Here is a 23,796-nt window from a genome sequence, read left to right on the forward strand (position 1 = left end):
GTGACCCAATTACCTGTGACGGGACCCAGTTGTTTGCCATTCTTCTGCATTGCACCCCCAGTATTTCATAGTAGACTGTCTTCACAAGCCCAGTGCCTCCCATCCCCAAAGAATCCAGTGAACGGTTAGTGATATTTACCTTACAAAGTAACCAAAGCCAGATGCGCACAGAGCTCACGTCGCTGAATAAAGAAATTGTTTCCTTGTGATCACTCTTGAAGGAGAAACAGGAAACTATGGAAATTATTCTAGTGAAACTAGGAAATCGAAGACAGAAACGCCAACTAGTTTTATTTGTAAATAAACCCAACTGTATGAACCATGCATACCTTATTCTGCTAAAGCCCTTCAGCCTTTATAAATCAGGCTTTTTACACTATGACAGATTAACAACCAGGAGGAAATATTCCTGCATATGGAATCATAGATGGAGTCCTCCACCTCGCCTCGATTCACAGCTTTCATTGTGGTACATGTCGAGTCACATTTGTAGACTATGAAGAAATAAATAAATAAGATTAAAATATAACCTTAAGAAAAGAAGTCTGGATAATTGAAAATTTTTTGAAGCAGGGCCAAAGGAGAAAAATTCACTCTAGAGGGCAACTGTATATTCAGCAAAACACATTTTCCCTTGTGCTTTGGGTGTGGCTTCTATGTGTGGGACTACATATGTGTGAGGGCATCCTGCCTTATGATTGGAGTTAAATCTATGTATTTGCCAAAAGCACATTCCAGGCCTGAGAAATGCCTCTGCTACCCAGAGTCCTTAGGTTGGCATTCTGTCCTCCGTGGTCGTTACTTGGTTTGGTCCATGTCTGAGGTAAACTGAGCCCTGGAGGCTAGTACAACTTCCTTGTTTAGGTTAGTTTGAAAAACAAGAAAAGTGTCTTCTTGTTATTGAAGATCCACGCCTACAGGCTAATTTTTCTAAACACATAGTCAGCAGACCAGCAAGAAGAAAAACTTAGCTCCTGGCTCTCTAAGTGGATTCAACTTCCTCCCCGTTCCAGCAAGGGTAGAGTTGGATAATTTCTCTTCGGAGATGTTTATTTCCACTCAAATTTATTTTTGAGGATAGGGAAGAATACTGCTGTCTCTTCTGTGGATACGACTCCAATTCAAGGAGCCAGGCTTTGGTCTGCCCACTGTTGAGACACTGGACCCTTGTGGTTACCCGTGTATAACCTTGGAAATGGGGGGGTATCACCCCCATTATCTAAGGTCCTGGATTTGAATGCAGTAGCTCTAGCCCCCAGAAATTAAATCCAAAGTCAGGATCAGCAACTCCTTTCATCAGCCCCTTGCTGGAAAAACTGTGGTGCCCAAGCTTCAAGAAGGCCCATTCCCTCTCAGTTCTTTCAGGCCCACCCAAACTGAGCAGGATGGAATGTCTAAACGTATGTATGAAAGGGAAAGGGTTCATCCCAGCTGCCTTGTCCACTCCTCACCCTAGCTTTGGGGGTAGCACCAAGCATCTAAGTGGGGAGCAACTGTAAACCACAAACACCCAAACCAGGTGCCTGGCAACTTAAACTATAGAGGAGAGCTGAAAGGGCACGGAGTCTGAAGTTTAGAGAGTTCATCTTGGTATCTGAACAGACCCACTAAGGACAGAAATGGTTATATCCCAGGATTCCCCTTGTGTGGCAGTGTGAAGTCTCAAAATTCATTTTATGACCTCAACGCCCTTTATTCCGAAAAAGGTTTAAACGTCCTGTAAGAGTTTTAAATGCACAGTGGGCATAGGCGGTGGGGAGGCACTCTTCTACTTTGCCTAGCCACTGCTTTCAAATAACCTTTGTGGCGGGGCTAGGATGCAAAGCCACCTTCGCCCAACTGGTGCAACCTCAAAAACAAGCGGAAGCCAACAGGCTGCAGGACCAATCTGCCGCTCGGCCCCAGTTCTCTCTGCAAGCCCTCCAGCCTCCAGCCCCAAGTGCCCCGCAGCCCCTTTCTCACTGCCCACTCGAGCAGGTCCCTGCCCCCCGCCCCAACCCAGCCTCTAGAAACCCACAGTCGCTCTCAGAGCCCACCAGCAAATTCCCAAAAGCCCCCAGCCTTTCCAGGAAAGAGAGAGGGGGGAAAAAAAAAGACCATGACATCACGGGCAGGTTTATTTGGGTTTGTTTGTTTGCTTGTTGGCTCGATTAAATACTCGTGGAAGGTGAACGTACCCCACACAGGAGAAGTTTGATGTTGACAAACTTCTGGTGGCAGCGAGACTGTGTCAGCACAACTTCCGGGATAATGAGAGCTGCTTTGCAGGGAGCGCGGCAGCGGCGGCGGGAGGCTGCCACAGGACGGAACAGCAAATGCTATTCAGCCCGAGCAGTTTCAAGCCGCCCGAGCTGGGGAATTACTGTAGTCGAGCTTCGGCTCTTACCACCGGCGCTGGATCTGGGCGCGCGTTAGGGGGGGAAGCTGCAGGCACAGGGCGCCGAGAGGGGAGCTTTCAAGTTACTTTGCTCCTTGCCTGCACCCGGCAGAGGCTTGCAGGCTGCGTGGTAACTGCAAACATCTTGTTCCCTGCTTCTTTGGGCGGCTGCCCTGGAACCAACCAACTTTTCTCTCCCCCAAAACTCCCTCTTTGTTTCAAATAGGACTCTCCAAAATTTATTCTTGGGAAGACTGACAGCCGGGGTCAAGAAACAGCTGTTGAAGTTAATGTTTCTTCCTCCCACTTCGTCTGATGGTTGTGCCCTGCCAAGACAAAGTGAGAGGCACTGCCTGGTGGCTTCTTTAAACAGACATGCATTTAGCCACCCCCCAAAAAAATGTTTTAAAATGAGGCGGGGAGGGGCACGGGGGCAGTATATTTTCCTGCCTCACATACAATCTGATCAGAAATGCAACAGCATGTGTCTTTCAACTTGTGTTGATTACTTGCTGAAAAGATGCAGCAGATTTTAGTTTTGAGCACTTTGGGCATCAGGGGTGGGGATGAAGGTAGGGGTGATTGGCACTTTACATTTTAGTAAAGGGGATTTTTTTTCCCTTCGGGCCAGACCCACTTGACCCTCTAAGAGACAGAATGGCCTGGGAGAGGGAGAAAAGAGTTTTACTCTTTGGCAAGATGAAGTCACAATGGAAAATTCAAATTGTTGTGCACAACCAGAGCTGGCATAGAACTTGAGCAACCATTTTTATTTGGAGATGACCATAGCCTAGCTTAGGGTGCTACTGTGTCCTAATATCTTTCAGTTCTTCTTTCAGACCAGGGGCTCCTCTTCCTTTCCCTAACACAAGTTGGTCGTCACCCAGAAGGTATTCTAGAGCAGGGGGCTCTCTTCAGGGTGAAGGTGGACTAGGTAACCTTGCATCTCTTGACATTCAGAGAGCTGAAGGGTTGTGAAAGGACTGCTCAGGACTGCTCAGGACTGCCCTCCTGAGAGTTGCCATGCCCTGGCTGAGCAGTGATGTAGATGGGTGAAGGGGAACGCCATTCTTCCCACACCGGAGAACTAACCACTGTGCCACCTGGCTTGTTCTCAGTAGGGCTCGTTGGGTCAGATCCCACGAAGACTTAAAAGGCTCCCTCTACATCACCAGGTTATTCCATCACCACATGGCAATGCAGCTCCGCCACAAACTGCTATTGCATCAGCCCCAGGGATATTTTAGGAAGCTCTCAAGCTGGGTCCAGCAATGCAGGCATCAGGACCGCACTGCCAAAACCAGAGCTGCTGGACAGGTGGCCGCAGTGCCTTCTCTATTCTCTGTCAACCCTGTGCTCTCTCTTCAAAGCAGGCCGGTCTGCTTGGGGGCTTCCTTCCCCTCTCTCTGCCTGGATTCAGACCCAGGAGGAGATAACCTATCAGCCACTACCTTTGTTTTTCCTCCAGCCCCTTTGCTGTGTTCCAGCCCTTTTTCTGATGTTCTCGCCATTTCTGCCTATCAGGGGCACCCAGAGATCTTTAGTAGTATTTGTTCCATACTATCTGAAAATGAACTGGCTATACTCTGAGTCACAGCACCATACACATAGCCTCTAGCTTGGATGCTTGTACATCACAGGCTGCTTTGACTTACATGAACTTTTCTCTCCCCACCCCACCCCCGCCCCACCCCCAACCGTTTCCCTCCCAGCTTGTCTAGTACCAGGGTAGTGGCCAAGAGTCAGTAGACCCTTAGTAAGCACCCTGTTTTCCTGGTCTCTGCTAAGGCAATCCAGGAGACAATTGACTTAAATTCCTTCCGCTTTTTTGTTCTTCCTCAGAGAGACCAAGGCTCAGCATTTAGCAGGGCCGAAGCAGACCCCCTCTCATTCTGGGGTTGTAATTCTCTATTGCTGGCTCCTGTAGTTTTATTATGGGCTCCCTTTTTCTAAGATGGCAGACACAAACCGTTAGTGTGGAGGCCTGAAGCACTACTCTTTAAAAAGGCTTCCTTGTGTAGAAATGTAACCTTAGGGCAAAGTAGGCTCAGCTCCAAGAAAGGCACATTTATCCTGCCACTGGGAACACAAACCTGAGTCTAACCTCTGGATGGTTCTAAGGGCTGGAACTGTGAGCCTTCATGAGGCAGCATGCCTTCTGTCTGAAGATGGGGTTCCTGTGTTTTGGTAGGTGGGGGGACAGGAGAAGGGAGCAACGAAGGTGGAGGTCCTTCCCTGGGCTGTCCAAGGAACTCTACCTGCAATCAAAAGAAAAGAAATGTGTTTTAATGAATGACTCCCCAAATCCAAAAGTTCCAAAAGCTCTGATAACTCTATATCTGAGTCAGGGCATCCCAAGGTGGGTGATGTTTGTACTGCTTGCCTGTCCTTAGCATCCCAAGTGGAATGGCCCTGAACCACTCTGAGGATCTTGTCTGTTTTTGATGGTTTGGGGTTAGAACAATTTTTCCAAAGGTGACGATAAAAAGACACAGACTCCCAATTTACCACAGAGGCTATCGGATTTAAATCAGATAGTGTCATTAAGAGATTCACTGGCTGAGTCTTTTTCCAAACAGATCGACTGTGAACGAAGTATGGTGAGGTCAAGAATCTAGCAACTTAAGTCTGGAGTTGCTTTTCTCCCTGTGTCTTGTAAATGCTCACTTACACTTTCAAAAGCAATAGTAATCACAGCGTGGCTTATCAGATGGACATTTTACCATTAATGATCTCATGTAGACAGGTGTAAAACTGGAAGGCGGGTATTTTCTCTGTAGGAATTTGGGCTCTGCCTGGGTTAAGGGAAAGCAAGATATACCTAGTTAGAGACGATGAATTTGGGATCAGAAGTGGTAAGAAAGACCTGAGTACAGTTCCCATGAAATCTACATTGGATATGGGTACTCACCCTCATAGCCCCAAGAGCTGGAGTTATCAGAAGTCAGCACAGGCTTCTAGTCCATGCTTTTGAGAATATTTTCTCAGAGAAGGAAGATCACGGACAGTGAGGGAAGTAGAAAAGAGGACAGTTCCTCAGATGGCATTTGAGATTGCAGAAGGTGGACAGAAAGAAAGATGCACCTGGAATTATCTGCCCCTTTTTTCCTTAAGTGTAGGCAGGAGTTTAACTTGAGTTAAAAGGCTCCCTGTTATGTCTCTGTTGGTTTCTCCTCCAGCCACCCCATCCACACTCCAGTTCTGGTTTTGGGCAGAGCTGTAATTGCCCTTTGTATGGGATCACATGAAATCCTGTGCTGGTTTGCTAATGTGGGAAAATGTCTACTACAGAGGCGAAGACCACCAAACTAGTTTCATTACTACCCAAGGTGCACGTAAATCCAGCCCTTTAGTGGTGGGCGACTGGCCCAGCTCACTCTTCCATGGTGCTCATTAAAATGTTATTTACATTTTACAATAAGGTCTCAAGCCATGAGTTGGGACTTTTTTTTTCCCCCTCTTGGCAAATAGAAAGGAATACTTCTGTGACATCGGGGCTGCAAAGTTTTAACTTTTGCTCTGGTCCTGCTGGTGATTTGCAAATCAAGGTCATATCCTTTTGGAGGGAGCTTTCTCCCATTCCAGCTCAGAGAAGTTGTGAGGGAGGCAGAACAAACAAGAAGTCTGTGCTCACAGACGTATGCTTACCAGCCAAAAATATTTTGACTTTTACTTTTCTCTTAGAAATGAATTTAATGTTTATCAAGAGAATAAGAATCATGAATGCTGAAGAAAGCATGTCGTCTGCTCAGAACCTGGATGGGTGGTGGAGGCCCTTCTCTCACACCCACCACTATAGGGCCACATGTCCCACTCATTTGGGGACAAACCATGTTCTCTAGATGCTTATCTCAAGAAGTCAAATCAAATTAACATTTTAATGATGTGTTTCTGGCATTTTTAATGAGAAGGATAAGTCTTGTAGCATAAAGCAATGAAACTAAATACATTTTTTTTAAAAAAATATGTATATAAATGTATCTTTGCTGGCTCTGGAAATTAAGTTTCCTTGAGTTCTGAGACAGTAAAGAGCTTGCAGAATCTATAAAACCATAGGATGTTTCACCTGTCCAAGACAAGCATTAAGAATTACTTCAAGAGCCAGTTTGAGAAGTTTTCCCTGATATCCTTGGGAAGTCATTTCTCAAATGGCAATAGGCCAAACATCTAAGACCTCTGGAGATACTTGACATCTTGCCATGTGCCATCACAATCAAGTCCTAGATGCAGTATTCTCGTCTGAGTTTCCCTGACTGCCGGTAAGGGGCATGTGTGGAATAGTAAATGATACAACTTGGTGTTACGTGAGACTCTAGCACGCCTAACTCCATTCTCAGGGAGACAACATGGGGGAAATGCATCAAAGACAGCATCACCTTCCCTTGTCAACTACCTGGTGACACCTGGTGGAAGGGCCACCTCCCTCCTATGGCTTGTAATTTCTGAGATGGTCTGTCATGGCTATATGAAGCTCTCAGTTGAAAACAATGAGCCCTTTCTCAGCATCACAATGGTGGACCACAAGGTCAACTACAGAGAATTTTTTTAAAAGAAAAATTTAAAAGGAAGCAACCAACTCACTGACCCAAGAGAGCTTTTATTACAAAATAATAATTTCAGATTCTGGCAGTTACACAGACAGTCAGCTTACCAAGTGCTGGCTCCTCTAAAAGATCGTAGTAATGTAATACAGTGTTTTATGTCTTTCTAACTAACATGTAAAAGTTACCTTGATGTTTCTGTTCAAAGAAGGTATACTATGCTGCAGATACATTTATATGTATCTAGCATCTTCAAATATTCAAATATATTCAGAGGCCATCAACTTCATACATCTAATTGTAACTTAAATATGACTATAATTATACAGTTATCTAAATATAATCATACATATTCATAAATGCCACCATTTTTTGGTACTAGAACTAGTTTAGTAGTAAACTCATTTGTTTGTTTTATTTTTCAGACCATTTCCCCAAAGAAACAAACATAATATCGGAGGATTTACTACATATGTGACAAATAGAGACACTATCAGATTTTTCTTAAGAAGTAAATATCAGGTGGATGGCCAGGCCTGCTCATTAATCAAACACTTTTTCCTTAGATAATAATGCTTAGGATCCTAATATTGGTTCTACCCTGTAAATTATCATTTCACACAAACCCTTGGGTTGTCTATAAAACATTATGGTGTCCAAAGCTATGTCCTTATATTCTTAGATATGAAAAGAGACAAAGACTTTGTACCTATTATATACAATTATTTTCACACATGATGAGGACATTTTTTTTTAAAAGTCTTTCAAAACAGTGACTACAAGGAACTTTCTTTAAAGGAGAGTATTTTTATTATTCCATGTACTACTCCAAAAGACCCAGAATGGCCACTGGACAGAGAATGAGACACTGGAGTGTTCAGGTGCTAAATGGGACATTTATATCGTATTTGCTCAGGGATCATATCAGAAGAAAAGGTGGAAAGATCACAAGAGCAGAAGGTAGGAGCTGTCTGCTCTAAGATGTATTTACTAGCTGTGACAGCACAGTGAACCATGAACTCACAACGACTTCAACGCCTGTACAAGAGCAAACCACCCAAATTCCAGGCACGGGAGGGTCTAGTGGTTTGAATGAAAATGGCCCCCATAGACCCACAGGGAGTGGCACTATTAGGAGGTGTGATGTTGATCAAGGAAGTGTGTCCTTAGGGGCAGGCTTTGGAGTTTAAGAAGCTCAAGCCAGGCCCAAGGTTGCTCTCTCTTCCTGCTGCCTGCAGATCCACATGGAAGCACTCACAGCTCCTTCTCCAGTGTTAATGAGCTAAACCTCTGAAATGTAAGCCAGCTCCAATTAAATGTTTTCCTTTGTAAGAGTTGTCATAGTCATAGTCATGGGGTGTCTTCACAGCCATAGAACCCCAGCTAAGACAACGGAGGACGGATTCATGAAGTTCTATCCCTAACTGATGAGCTACTGGTGATGGACAAGGGAAGGAGGGCTTTGGTGATGAGGCCCCAGAGGCTGCCCATGCTCCAGTAGGACGTGCGTGTAGACAGTACTAAGTGGACTTCATAAAGAGCACATGAAGTTGAAAAAGAAACATGATAGGAAAAAATGGGGGAGGGATAGAGGAAGGATATAGGGAGGGGTGGGGTGGGGGAGGGGATGATCAGAACACTTCTTTCTTTTTGTTTTTGTTTTGTTTTGTTTTGTTTTGTTTTGTTTTGTTTTGTTTTGTTTTGTTTTGTTTTGTTTTGTTTCGAGACAGGTTTCTCTATAGCTCTGGCTGTCCTGGAACTCACTTTGTAGACCAGGCTGGCCTCGAACTCAGAAATCCACCTGCCTCTGCCTCCCGAGTGCTGGGATTAAAGGCGTGTGCCACCATGCCCGGCCAGAACACTTTTCTATGCATTTATGAAGTTCTCAAAAAACAAAAAATATTGAACACCTCCAAGAAGCACTTTATTTTCACTTTCGAAAAGTGAAGTGACAAGTAACTTATTTTGTTTTTCATGATTGTGGTGGTGACCTCAAACCACTTTTAAAACTTTTTAAAGTGCATCTCCCATGAACTAGCACACGTAACAAACTTTGACTGATGAAAACAGAATTTTTAAAGGACCACTTTGTAATGTTTCCCCTTTGGAATAGATCACAGCTCTAGGTTATGTTACGAAGTAGGTAAGCAGCGCTTTCCTTGTATTGCTAAAAATTTAAAGGATAACTTGGCACAAGGGAGTGCCACAGGTTTGGCATACAGCGTGGCCACAGTTGGTGTGTCAATTAGTGTACATAAACACTTTGTCTTCCATGTGATTACGGCATCCACCGCGAGCCCACCATTGAAGTTTCTACAATGGTAACTTCTCAAAAGCCATTTGTTACAGCTAAGTGCAGAAGCCCACATCTCTGATTATTTGCTAGAGAATAGAGAATGTGTTACCCAGTTAATGCTCTTCAACTCTGCCCTACAGGAATCGTTTCCAGGAGTGGCAGGAAGACCCGAGCAAGCGAGCGAGCGGGAGCGCACAGCAGTCTTGGCAACACCTCATCACGGAAGCCTATGCAGAGTTCATGGGTGGTGCTCTTGTTTGCCAGCCGGTATTACCTTTCTCCAAATTCCATTCCCACAGCCTGCTTCCTCTTTTCTCTTGGGCTAAACTGCCTTGCAGAAAGACCATGTGAGGATCACCCCTAATCTGACTTGACAAATGAACACACCATAACAAATTAAGAAAGAGCATATGCTCTGGACGTAGAGATCCTGGGTTCAAATCCTGGTTCCATCCTTAGCAACAGAGCGACACTGATTTACTCTCAAGTTCCTCATTCTTAAGATAGGACAGAGATAAAAATACTAACATGCATCCACATTCACCATGTCAGTTCAAAGCCTCCTGCAGCTCTTGTAGCATCAAGATGGAACTCTAAGTGGCCTGTGGTTCAGTGCTGACTTTCTCTTCCTGTGGACAACAAAGGATCTCATTTTCACTCTGTGAGAAGGCTTGGACCAGCAGAGTCTGAGAGGGAGCCAAGATGGAGAAGTCACCAGGTTGTTTCCTCCAGGTTCACAGTTGAACCTGGTGCTAGACCGTAGGAGACAGATCTTACCTCAGCTACAGTTTTAAGATCTCTGAAGAAGGGCTACCAGTCTGGCTCTGCTTCCCAACCTGTAGAGGTGCTGTCAACCCCAAGAACGAGATCAGTGGATCCTGAGAGGTCAGGTGAGGAGCGGCTGGGTCGAGAAGAAACTTAGGGTGTCTGTGAGCACACTAGAGCAGACTCTTGGGAGATAGCTTCAGTGAGACAGCTTGTTTAATGGACGGAACAAAGGCTACTTAAACCTCTGGGGGGATAGGTAGGAGCTTTCAGGGTGAGTGTACATCATTGGCCATGGCCAGGGAACTAGGGACACCTCATTTGCATAAGGAAGAATTCTAGGAGACCTTATAAGAGGAAAAGAAGTTTAACCTGGCTTCTGGGATACATAACCTTCTCTCAGGAGCAAAACTGGGGACACGGTGCCTTGATAGGCAGGCCCAGGGCAGGGGGAAGCATCCTACTCCTGCCAATCTCAGGATGAGATTTCTGGGCTTTGGACACACCTTGACCCTACTCTTACTCCCTGCCCACTCCCCCTCTGCACACTGACGCCTCCACCTACGGCTCTTACAGACCCTGAGTCTTATAGTCCCTGAGTTCCTCTGAGCAGTACTCGGCAACATACATGGTACCCTGAAAAATGACAGTGTCTCAGCAAATGTCTGAAGCTTGACTATTTTGAAAAGGAGCTGTGCAGACTTTAGAAGGAAGCAAGTTGCATGTCTGGGCAATGGGGATCCCTTGTTTGAACACTGACCTCACCTGCCGCTCACAGCCTATTTTTCTCTTCTCCATATTTACCTTTTTGCTTCTTCCTTCTTTCTCTTTATTTAGCCCTCTCTCCTATAAACTACTGAAAAAATACTCTTAATTGGCTTTTATCGAATTTTAAATTTTAAAATCTCTTTAAAAAAACGAGGCTACTCTGATGGGCCTTCTTCACTGCCACACCCTTCAAAGTGACTGCTGCTTCTTGGCAATGACTTTCAGGCTAGCTTATTTGCTACATTTTAATGCTTTACCACTGTCCATAAAAACACAGTGATACTATTCATTACTATACTTTTTTTCCATAACAATACATTGTGAATGGCTTTTCATGTTCATACACACTGTATTCCTTCTTGCTGATGCACAGTGTAGAAATTCCTTGTTATCCAACTATCCATTATCATTACCTGAATCCCAGTGGTTGCTAAGTTTTGTAGAGAAGCAGAAATTAGTCCTAACAGGAAAATATCCAGTAACGAACTGACCACTTACTAAATCAGTCTCCGCGTAAATGGCCCCCTGACTTAACTCCAGCATCTATCCCCACTCCACCAGCCAATCTTGCTGATTGCAGATGTTATAAACTCCCCACAACACAATGTAAATAAAATGCATTTCAGTTGCAGTGCAAAGTTGCTAATCTTGCAGAAGATGCAGGATGTTATGAAGCCATTGGAAGTGATTCTGGACAAGTGTTTCATAAGCAAATGAGCGTCTGGCAGTGCTGGGCCCTCTCACAATGAGAAAAACAACACCGTACTAGTCGAGTACAGGCTTCAAACGGAGACTTGCTTGAATCTCAAAGGACTAGAAGAGGCTCTTAGGAAAATGTACAGAAACCTCTACATCTTCTTGCAAATGACCCCACTCTTCTGCTATAAAAGTACAAAGTGTAGGGTGTCAAATTTTGTTGCAAAATACCTTTGATATAAAATTGTTCCTTTGCTAGATCAACAGTTGATTCATTCTTTGTTTATTCTAAAAGACTATAGCTCTGTTTAGGTAGAGTATATGTTCAATTTTGTGGTATACATTCTTCAAAGATGTCTAAAGATAAGCAAGATAATCTCTACTTTTATTTTTTGCAAAACCAGTCAACCCTTTTGTCTCCAACCTTATTTTGAGATGCTAGTCCCTGCTTATTAAATTCGCAGTTTTCAACAGTCGTATTATGGCAAGCAGGAGCAACAGACGCTGCAAACAGGACTCCTAGTAGACTAATCAGATTCTCGTCTCTCTCTCCAGGAGGCATTTGGAAACAGGATTGGCCACTTTGCAGGAGGAAAGCCTCAGGGTGGTTGAACGACTTGTGGGGATGGACATGCCTGCTGGAGAAGACAGCCAGTGAATGTCCTCTGGTTTTAATCTGGCACACAGATATTTGCACCCAATGCCACTGGAGAAAAAAATTTTTTAAAGATATAACTTCATTTGTGTACAAGATGGTAAAGTGAGTTACACTAGTGAAATGTAGTCTCTCAAGGATTGATTTTTCTTTTTTTTTTTTTTTTTTTGGTTTTTCGAGACAGGGTTTCTCTGTATAGCCCTGGCTGTCCTGGAACTCACTCTGTAGACCAGGCTGGCCTCGAACTCAGAAATTCGCCTGCCTCTGCCTCCCAAGTGCTGGGATTAAAGGCATGCACCACCACCTCCCAGCTCAGGATTGATTTTTAACAAACACCTTCTGATTGCTATTTGGATTGTTTCCAGTAATTAACTGTGACCCTACATGTGGCTTTGAACAGCCATATATACCTTGGTATAGTTCTAAAAATGTATCTATAAGAGAAATTACTAGATATAAAACCCTTAAATCAGGAACACACCACATTAAACATGTAATAGAAATAGAAATGGGTTTACTAATTTTTTTCTTTTTTCTTTTCTCTCTCTCTCTCTCTCTCTCTCTCTCTCTCTCTCTCTCTCTCTCTCTCTCTCTCTCTCTCTCTCTCTCTCTCTCTCTCTCTCTTTTGGACACAGTTTCTCTATGGAGTCCTGGCTACCCTGGAACTAGCTCTGTAGACCCGGCGGCTGCCCTCTGCCTCCCAAGTACTGAGATTAAAGGTGTGTGCCACCAGGCCCAGCTACTATTGAATGCTATCCGCAGAATCAGAGATTTTTCTTTTCTCCACACCCCTCCCCGTGAGACTATTACTAGTTTTGGGTGAATCTACTAGCAGAAACATAAGGCTATGTGCATTGTTTTGTTTGTTTATCTGTTTTGTGTGTATGTGTCTGTGTCTATGTTTTTCATATCAATGATCAACCTTTGGTCTATAAAATAAACTTCGCCCACTGCTTGTTGAGAACCTTCAGACTCTGGAGAGTCTGCATGCTGGATGTGGGGAGAGATGGTTTTGCCCTAGAAATAAGGAGTTGAAAATTGAGTTCCCATTCTTTAGCTTATATCTGTCTTTAAAGGAGGTGTGGCAGTTGCTTTACACAAGGTAAAATATTCATAATCATTAGTGGAAGATGGGTAATTAGCTTTGCAAACTCCTAACAGGGATTGTGAGAGCCATTGAAGGCCTTACATGCTGGTAGGACTGGATTCTATCTCTGGATACCTTGATGTCATCTAAGCCTACATTTTTTTCCCATTGGAATTCTGGTCACAGAAATCTTTAGTTTCCTGGCTAAAACATTTTCTTATATATTAAGAACTTGAAAATCAAAAATGACCATCAAATGGTACTTTTTAGTAATATGTATTTTCTGTTTTTGTTTGTTTGTTTGTTTTGGGGGGTTTTGGTTTTTGGTTTTGTGTTTTGTTTTGTTTTGTTTTGTTTCCAGACAGGGTTTCTCTGTATAATCCTGTCTGTCCTGGAACTCATTCTGTAGACCAGGCTGGCCTTGAACTCAGAAATCCACCTGCCTCTGCCTCCTAAATGCTGGAATTAAAGGCATGCACCACCATTGCCTGGCTCATTTTTTGTTTATATATATATATATATATATATATATATATATATATATATATATATGCCAAAGATCTCAACAACAACAACAACAAATTAAATGTAGGCTTAGTACGTGATACAGCCCTGCTACTCCAGGGCACGCATCCAACTGGTGCTGGAAAGGGATGCTTGAACAGAGGCCTGTGCACCATGTCCACTGCATGGTATTTATAACAGCCAAAAAATAAAAAGTCTACACACACACACACACACACACACACACACACACACACAGTGGATGCAACCAAGAATCTGATGGATGAACAGATAAAGTTGCAGGTATATGCATCCAATGAACTAGGATTCCATCATTAAGAGAGATAATCCTGGCGCATAACAGACAAGCCTTAAAAACCTTACACTAAGGGAAATGGGCCACTTCCAGAGGGAAAAACACTGTGTGCATCTACATATATGAAGCACCTAGAATAATCGACTTCAGAAAGACAAACTATAACATGGGAGTGGCCCTAGGCTGGGCAGAGCTGGTATCTCACGACAGAGTTTTACTGTGGGGAAAGGAAATATTTTGTAGTTGAATGGTAAGGATATTACACAATAGTGTGAATGAATACACGTACTACCACAGATTGGCATACTTCAGAATGATTGTAATGGTGAGTTTTACCTTATTGATTTATTATAATACTTTCTTGTTTTATTTTATTTTGTGACCCTGCAATGTCACACCCAGAATGCATGCTAATAGGGGGGAATGAGCTGGACGTTTAGACCTGCGTCGCAATAAACTCCGTGAAAGCCTAAGTGAACACTGAACTCTGATGAACTAGACGCTGAAGTGTGCTAAGTGTATCAGGAATGAAGATGGATTGATGGACTGACTGCAGCGTGATGGGTGTTTGCTAGAGAAAAGGCAGTAAGTATTCTCTGTGGAGCACTGGCCCGTGTGCTTGCCATGGTACCCTTAGTAAACTTGTATGTTTAGAGATTTCCTCCCGATCCCTCCCAGTGTGCTGGGATAAGATTCAGGGCCTTGCATTTGTTAGGTAAGTTCTGTACTGCTGAGCAACATTTCCAGCCCTGTAATTTTTCCTAGTCAACAGTGACCTGGGGAGAAATGACTTAAACTGAAAGCATTGACAAATGAAAGATTCTATTTATAACAAATTCAAATTTTGCTCTTTTTTAATTATGGGAAATAATTTTGTCATGGAGAGATCGCCCAGCTGAGTTAAGGAAATAGGACCTGTTTTTGTTTGTTTTTAATAACTTTCAGATAAGGACATTTATTAGACAAGAATTGGACAGATATTGATTCACAACTGACTTCATGATATTAAAAATAAAGTCAATATCACTAAAGTTGATAAGCATCTCTCTGTATACATTGAAGGCAAGGGTCATGGTTCAGCTTTTTCTTCCAGGACCCAGCCATGTGTGAAAGGAAAGAACCTCAGACTCCTCAGCCTGATGGGAAAGATGGTGCAGAGATTGCTGGAACAGCAAGCATCTTAGGGTCCTGGAGAAACGATGGTCCCCTGATGAATACGAGCTCATTGCAGAAAGCAGGTAGATTATGAATGGCAGCTTTTGTTTCTTTGCAAAAACACTTCAGAGAGCTCCCCCTTCCCTTTTCTTTGGTCTATTAAAATGTAAACAGAGAAAGGCAGCCTCTTTTGGTGGGGGGACCTCGACAATGCAGGCATACATAGGCAGATGTAATTATGTGACCCCCCCCTGTCCCAACCACATTTCTATGGCCTCGGAGAACACATCCCACGTTTTATAGGTACAAATGCAAAGCCTAAAAGGCGAGGAAGTATTGCTAATGAGTGGCGAGGGCAGTCAGACGGGGCCTGTGACTTCTTAGCCCTGACTACAGGGCGATCTCAGTCCTTCCCAGCTGGCCTACAGAGAGCTGCACAAGCCAGATTTGTCTTCTTGTCTTACTCTCTCACTAGCTTGTCACAAAATCATTATCCACAGTGTGATCCTTCCACACAGGTACACAGTGTGTTAAGGAGCAAATCATTTGTGGCTTTCAATGTTTATCAGTTCTTGGTGATGAGAATATTAGATAGCATTTCATATGTATATGGTAGGTATAAATAGGTACAGGCATAGATATATATATGATATATATCACATATATATCAGCTTTTTAAGTGCAAAATTCAACTTGTACGTTCATATAAGTAAACTTTTTTTTTTTTTTTTTTTTTTTTTTGGTTTTCGAGACAGGGTTTCTCCATGTAGACCAAGCTGGACTCAAACTTAGAAATCCACCTGCCTCTGCCTTCCAAGTGCTGGGATTAAAGGTGTGCAACAGCACCACCCCGCTGACAAGTAAACATTTTTAATGTGGAATAAGTTCCACCACTTTTGAAAAAATGTTGCATGGGGCAAACAAAAAACCCTTTCTTGGCACACTGCAATTTTGGGGGCCCTGTGTGACCTCTAACATATATAATTAGGATAAAACAGAAAACTCTTGTAGTGATATCATCCAGTGGGATTCGGCTTGATTGTGTGTTCACATTCACGGTCCCGCTTCTCCTCTGCAGCAGAGGGAAATTACTCACCCACACTCTAATCACTCTTTTATTTATTTTTCAATGTTGAGACAGGGTCTCACCCTGTAATCTCGGCTGGCCTGGAACTCACTCTATGTATCAAGCTGGCCTCTAACTCACAGAGATGTGCCAGCCTCTGCCTCCTGAGTCGTGGGATTAAAGGTCTGCACCACCAGGTCCTCTTACTTTAAATAGGAAACAAATATCTGGCCATTGGAATCTTTGCAAATTCATACAGTTCACATCTTGAAAGTTTGCTTCGAGCTGGGGGTAAGGCTCAGTGGTCAGTGCATGTTTAACATGAACATTGTCCTGGGCTTCTTCCTCGGCACCGACAGAAGTCCATGTTGTGTCATTAGTATTTTGTACTCCTTTGAAAGGTTAATTGACAGAATTATATTATCCATGAAGCCAGCTTTTATTTATACTTAATGATCCCAACATGTATGTGTTTTGAGCAAGGGACAGATTTTTCCTACAGGACAATAGCTACTACTTATGGATGCCACCTCTCTGTCATTTTCACTCCAGGAAGACTCCCATTTAGCTTCTTTAATTCTTGAATGCTGTTCTGTACGGATGAGAGAACAGGCTCAGAACCATAGCACGTCTTGCCAAAGTAGTGGATGTTAGAGCCAAGAATTAAACACGTGTGGGGGGCAGGCTCCAAGGCATACTGCTCTTTAATTCTTCAACACTGTGGTGTCTATAATTCCATGTCTACATGCTGTTAAGGTCCCCAGGACGGGCTACAAACACTACTGTATCTGTAATAAGCTTCAGGACTATATTTCTAGTAGTGAGCTTCTAACAAACCCTGCCCAGTATGGTTATATATCTTAAAAATAAAACCAAACAACAACAGCCAAAAAAAAAAAAAAACCCAAAACCAAAAACTTCCTTAATTTCCTGTAGGAAGAATAAGCTTACTTCTCACATGATGCATAGATACATTCTCAGTGAGACATACCCAACATATCCAAGCAGCACGGTCAGCAACGGAACAGGGGCAAAATGTTTTGGCCTTTTTCCCCTTCTCTTAGTCCTGTTCTTCTTTCTGTCCTTGGCTCTATATTGTTTGGCTTGTTTCTCCTAGAGGGTTTTTGTTTAAAAAAAAAAAAACCAAAAAAACACACCTATACACATTATAAACCCAAGTAAAATGTACTTAGCTCTGTCCCATTGTAAGTGAATTCACAAATGTCAACAGGCTTCAGCTGCATTCTTACCATGTCCCAGAAGCTGTGGACCCATTTGAAACCCACCACAAGGGCTATTTTTATGTAGAAAGAAAACTGGGACTGGGGCAAAGTTCAAGGCCAAGGTGGGATAGTCTGAGTGATGGGGAGACAAGAGAAGGCCCAGAGATCATGAGAGTGTGCTGTAGTGAGAGACAGAGGAACATAGCTGGTGAGCCTGGCTGCTGTCAACATCACCTGGAGAAACTTGGAAAGTCTTGATATCGTGGGCCCCCTGACGAACTACATTAGATTTCTAGTACTGAGCCCAGATATCATCTGTTTAATAGCTCTCCAAGTGCTTCTAATGTGAGCTATAGAACCACAGACATGCTGGAGTCCAGCTGGGGCTGGGCTCAGGTCCCAGCTCTGCCAGGAAAGTAGCTACCTGCTCTTTGGAAAGTTACTTAGTGTTCCTAGGCCTCATCTGTAAAATGGAGACACGACTCTTAGCTCTTTTGTGCTCTCTCCTTTAGGCAATGTCTTTTTAGAGGCAGGGTTATGCTTTCTGGGAGAGGTGTCAGTGAGATGAGGGGAGGGCCTTAAAGCTGTGTGGTTTGCCAGGCAGGTGGAAGGCAGTGTTCCCCCTCTTCCTTCCAGCATCACTGTACATCTCCCCCCCCCCAACACCCTGCCCTGACCATTGTTTCACGGACAAATTGAATGAGTACTCTTCTTTCTACTTTTCTGAGAAGGTAAAAGCACCATCATAGAAGCTGACATGGCAGGGCAGAGGCTGGTCCTACAGGGCAATGGGCTTCCCAGGCATAAAAGTACTATTTTATAGGAAAGATTTCAATTTTTTCAAGCCTACAAGGGCAGGTGGATGGAAAACTTTTAATTAACCTATTCAATTATAAAACAGTCATTGTAAGACTTTATATAAGCCATATAATATTAAGTTAATAATTTGAATAGTTTTATATCAATATTATTCCTGGGTTTTGTTTGTTTTTCCATTTTGTTCTTGTCATTTCGCTCTATTTGCTTTTTGCACGTCCATTTGTTTTAGATGACTCCTCAGTTCAAGTTTAGAATGAGATCCTAAAAACTAAAGATCTTTCAGTCCAACACTCGGCATATTTAAAGACCTTGATTCATTAGCAAATGAAGCTAACAAAGGCAACACGATAGCAACAGCTAAATCTGTAACAATAAGGCGCATCATTTCAGTAGCATTAGACTTAGTGCTAGATATAGAAAGCTGATCATCCTGACCCGGACATAGCAGCATGGCTTCATATAATCTGAGGTGCTGAGGCAGGAAGCTTCTGAGTTTGAGGCCAGCCTGGGCTCTATAACCTACCTGTCAAAAAACAAACGATGGGGAAAGTAGAGGAAGGGAAAGAAGGATAGAAAATTGGGAGAGGGGAGAAATGGAAGAAAGACAAAGGAGGAGAGAGAGGGATACAGAGAGAGGGAGGGAGGGGAGTAGGACGGGAGGGGGGGGGGAGCTGCATTCCACATGTGTCAGAAGTGAGAATCATGCAGATGCTGGAGGTCCTCTAGGTCTGCTTTTTCCTGGCTGAGTTCATTCATCAGTGCTAACATAGGGACTCCAGGATCCTAAGTCTTACAAGCTTGAACAAAAGTAGCCTTAAAAATTAAAAAAAACAAAAGTTCTAGAGAAATATGGCCATGGGGGGGTGAGGTTATAATAACTGTTACTTACATAAATAGATCATTTTATTGGGCTGGTTAATGATTCCCATGTGTCCTTCAGAAACGCTCTGTCATCTTCAGTGACGGCCACTTCAGCAATTAGAGAAGAGAAAGTGACGAACTCAAGGTTTCCTCATCAGTGAGCTCAGCCAATAAGCCAACAGAGGGCTCAGTGGCCATTACTGACCCTCCCCGGAAAGCTTCCAGCTCGAAGACTGAAGAAGCATGGCGCAGACACACAGCAGTATAATTCAAGCGACTAAAATAAACTCAGCGAGCTTGCCTCATCTCTAAACACTGCATACATTTAGGTGCTATTTTGACAAGAGAGCATGGTGGCTTTTTAAGAATTTAATTTTTCAAACTCGGGTACAATTCTTTTCTTCTAACAGCATCACCCTGTGTCTGTGTTGGCTCCTCGTGAGATCATTATTAAGAGAATTGAATTATTGTTCTGTTCAAATGACCTGTGCATTCAACAATGTGTGCTGGGCTCCAGAAAGAAGTGTTTTATGTATTATTGGGAGATGGCCATCTGTGGCACAAACCAGGCCTCCCAACATGCAGAAATGCTACAAGATAGTTTCTGTTCGGTTTTATCTATGATCTGAATTCCATTTATAAGCTTTTTTCAGCCACTTGTCAACACTGTTCACTATAGCAACACTGAAAATGGCCAGGAATGAACAGATTTATCAAAGCTCTGTGAGGTTGGACTGTATGTTTCAATTATTGTATATTGGATTTTTATCATACATTTAAAATTTTTGTCCACAAAAATAGCAACAATGTCATAAAAATGGAAGTAGTTTTCTTTGATCAACTTCCAATTATTATAAGACACAAAATGAACATGCTAGATTTCGTGACTTTTATTAGATAATGGGTCTCACATTATATATGTATATTTTAAATATAACATTATCTGTCGATGCCAAGAAATGTGGATTAATTTTTTTTCAACTCTGAAAAACATTTTTCTTCCCTTTCCTGCATATGTAATGGAACAGCATGGCAGTGTGTAAAATTAAATTTTAAAATTGTAGAATATATTTAAACCATAGCCTCCCAACCTTTCTCTATCTTTTTAAAAGTAAACTTTTGATAATACTAGGGGCATGTTGGACCAAATACATGTTTTTATATAAAGCAATTATACCCAGTTATCTCTATCAGAGAATTAAAAGTCTTTTAGGAATCTTTTGCTTGGTGGTTTTATTGTTTTACTGATGCCTTGGTTAACATTAAGTATCTCTTCTGTAATGAAGTATTAAATTTTCAAGTGGAATATAGTGTTTACAAGCAAGATTTCTTCCAACCTTCCTTCTCTCTCCCTCTCCCTCCCCCTCCTCTCTCTCTGTCCTTTCTTTGTACAAAATCACGTCTATGCTGAACATATCACTTTAGAACTGAAATTAATGTAGATTTTTATTTCATTTGTGGGAAGGATACTTGTTAGAAAAGGCTGACTTACATCAACAGACAGACGGAAAGGTTAATGACCTTCACAGAAGTGCCCCTGGACTCATCTTCATCAAAGAAGGAGGAATAGTGGTGGCACTCAGTAAGGGCACCTAGCTCCAGCTGAGGGCTGAGGACTTTTTCTGTGGCTCCCCTAAGTGCTCCCTCTGTGGGCACTGTGTCACTTGCTCACTGGAGAAGCAAGAACTTCAGAACCAGAGATCTGCCCAAGGTCACTTGCTAAGACTTACTTTAGATCCATGGGGACTCCTAATACTGGACAATGTGGAACAGGTGGAAACCCTTCCACAGAACTTGGGCAGGTCACAGGGAAGCCCTAGCCATAGATGGCTGTGACCAGCACCGCTTCTGAGCTAAAAACAACCCAACTAGGTGGTACCACTTTTCCTAGAACTGGCTGTGGTCCAGAACAGCTCAAGTCCCCATATCTTCTCCTACCCAGTGCATTCTGGTGCACTTTGCTTCTCCGGGTAGATATAGCTTCATTCCGTTGTTTGATAATTCATCCAATGACATGGTTCCTGTTGTTTAGGGACACACAGCTGCAATATACAACGAAGTGTCTCCATCCTGACCTCAGGGTTTTTGCTGCTGTTTTGGGGGGAATCCCCAATAGAACTGACCATAGAGCCTCATCCAAAGAGGTTAGCTGGCAGCCCTCAGTGGTCAGAAACAGAGGGCTCTGAACAGCAGGGAACACATTATTCTTAGAATTCTGGGGTTTGGACAAGAGCATTTGTTGTTATTGTTGTTGTTGATGCTGCTGTTGTTTTGTTTGTTTGTTTGTTTGTTTGTTTTCAGACAGGGTTTCTCTGTGTAGCCCTGGCTGTCCTGGAACTCACACTGTAGACCAAGCTGGCTTCAACTCAGAAATCCTCCTGCCTCTGCCTCTCAAGTGGTGTGATTAAAGGCATCTACCACCTCTGCCCAGCAGACAAGAGCATTTGGAAAGCATTGGTTGGGCAGAAGTGAGTGGAGACTGAGTTATACTCCAGGATGTAGGGTATGGAGCCCATGAGAAGGAGGCCTGAGGATTTCCTGGGAAGATCGGCTTAGGGCTCATTTTGTTTGGTTTTGGTTAGCAGCTTTCATCCTATGCATCTCTGTACTTTATCTTTGAGTGACCTTAGTGTGACCATGAGCTTGTGCAGCACCAAAAGCTTGACAGTGCTTACAGGGTCATTCAATAAACACAGCTTCCCATGGTGGCATATCTTTCCCTGTTCCCTCCCCTATCCTTGGTGTGTTTGACCATAATGGGATAGTGCTTAGGAGTCCTTTCTTTGCTAGTGACAGAAATCCAACTAAAATCTTGAGGAAAAAAAGGAGCTTGGGTGGGGTTGTGCATGGTGGTGGGAGAGGAGGTGGCATAGAAAGAGACTGACAGAGGCCACAGAACTGAAGAGATCCTCGCACAACCGAAATAGTTTTAAGTCTCGCTCACAGGTAGCAGGGCCTTCTTGCTCGCACTGTTTCCATCCTGCCACCCTTTGTCTTTAGTCTTCTCCCTCTCACATGTTCTTTCCTGGGTGGGAGGAAGACGTGGCTGACAGCAGGCAGCTCTTAAACATTCTGACCACTTTGTAGCCAGAAACAAGGTAGTAGACTCCCCCCTCCTCTCCAACTAATAAAAGTTAGAATTTCCCAAAGTAGAACTCTGATTGGCTAGACTCTGGTCATGTGCCAAAGGGGTATCTGTCAGGGGAATAAGGTCACTTCCATATCCCCGAGGCCCAGGAGCACACTCGAAGATCCTAACCTCATCTGGGGTGGGGAGGGTGATTCCCTAAAGTAAAGCAATACTATTTCAAGCAGACAATAAAATAAAAGCTGCATGCATGACAGAAGGTGAAGTTGTACGACTCTGTCATTTACAAAGAAGTAAATCAGTCGTGGGGCTCTGGGTGTCTCCTGTTCCAGGGTCCTAGGAGAAGCAGCTCTCTTCCACGATGCTTGCTTCCTCCCAGACCCTTTGGATGATCGCAGGACATTAGAGTTAGAATCCTTTGCCTTAGGCCATTTAGTCACTTCCTTACGGCAGCCTTCATCACCATGGGCCCCAGAAGCTTAAAATAGCTCAAAGACATCACAAAGCATCATTGGAGCCTCTCTTGCCTTTATAACAAGAACTCTTACTTTGTGATCCCTAGACCAGCATTGTGAGCAGCACCTGCAGATTTGTTAGAAGTGAAGTTATTAGCCCTTATCCCAAACACGCTAAAATCAGAAAGTAGGGATGAAGCCTATCAAAACTGCCACGTGAAGCTAAGAAAGGACAGGAGGGAGGAAAAGAAGGAATGGGGAAGAGACTGACAGACAGACAGACAGACAGACAGAGAGGGAGGGAGGGAGGGTCCTGTAAGCCACTTTCTCACATTTTTCCAACAGCCTCTGTTTAGATGGTTTCTCTGAAGCATATTTAAATGAAGACCGTTGGTCAAGCATCACTACCTGCCTTTCAGCTGGCCTTTTGCAGGTTGCTATCCTTCCATTGTTACCTGGACCACTCAAACAAACATTGGGTAGAACTGGAAGGGCAAAGGGGGAGCAGGTGAGACTATGCTATAGGTTTCTCACATTAGATTAACTCATAGCACTCTACTACTACAACAAGTGTAGCAGTCAGTTAGATGGTACCATAGGTCGTTCTCCATTAAACACAGTTTCTGGCTGTGTCTTTGAGAGTGTTACACACGGCATCAGCAGGTAGACTTGGAAGATAAGGTTGTCCTCAGCATGAATGGACACCAGCTGATCTGTTGAGGGCCTGAATGGGTTCAGAGGTAGAAGAAAGAGGGATTCCCAGCGGCTGCTTTCTGCTTGCTTGTGTGGTCTCAGCATGGGTCTTCTGGACTAGAATTAAGCTTGGATTCATATTTGCAGATCTGGGTCTCCTCCAGTTTGCAGGCAGCAGATGATGAAACTTCTCAACCTCCATATTTATGGGAAACAATTCTTCATAAGTCTTATCCAAATTTACCTGATCTATATCTTTTAGTCTACCTACCTACCATTTGCCTGTATCTCGTATTGATGCTGTTTGTCTGGGGTGGGGCTGCCTAATTTGATGAGAATGTGTACTTTCATATATAGGCCCGAACACACACACTGAAAGGTGTGTATTTGGTGAGTGGGGTGGCTAATTTTCGTTGTCACCTTGATGTCGA

The 23,796-nt window shown here is 43.4% G+C and overlaps 1 long non-coding RNA gene across 1 annotated transcript; it reads right to left on the reverse strand.

Moving 5' to 3' along the window:
* Positions 1-268: 268 nt before the first annotated feature.
* Positions 269-19,364, reverse strand: A830009L08Rik (RIKEN cDNA A830009L08 gene). Its single transcript, NR_045161.1, has 3 exons — positions 19,158-19,364; positions 4,471-4,635; positions 269-2,703 (listed from the first exon to the last, which is right to left on the reverse strand). It is a non-coding gene; the product is annotated as an RIKEN cDNA A830009L08 gene (long non-coding RNA).
* Positions 19,365-23,796: the final 4,432 nt, after the last annotated feature.

The sequence above is a fragment of the Mus musculus genome, chromosome 13 (assembly GCF_000001635.26).
Source record: "Mus musculus strain C57BL/6J chromosome 13, GRCm38.p6 C57BL/6J".
NCBI classification, from domain to species: Eukaryota; Metazoa; Chordata; class Mammalia; order Rodentia; family Muridae; genus Mus; species Mus musculus.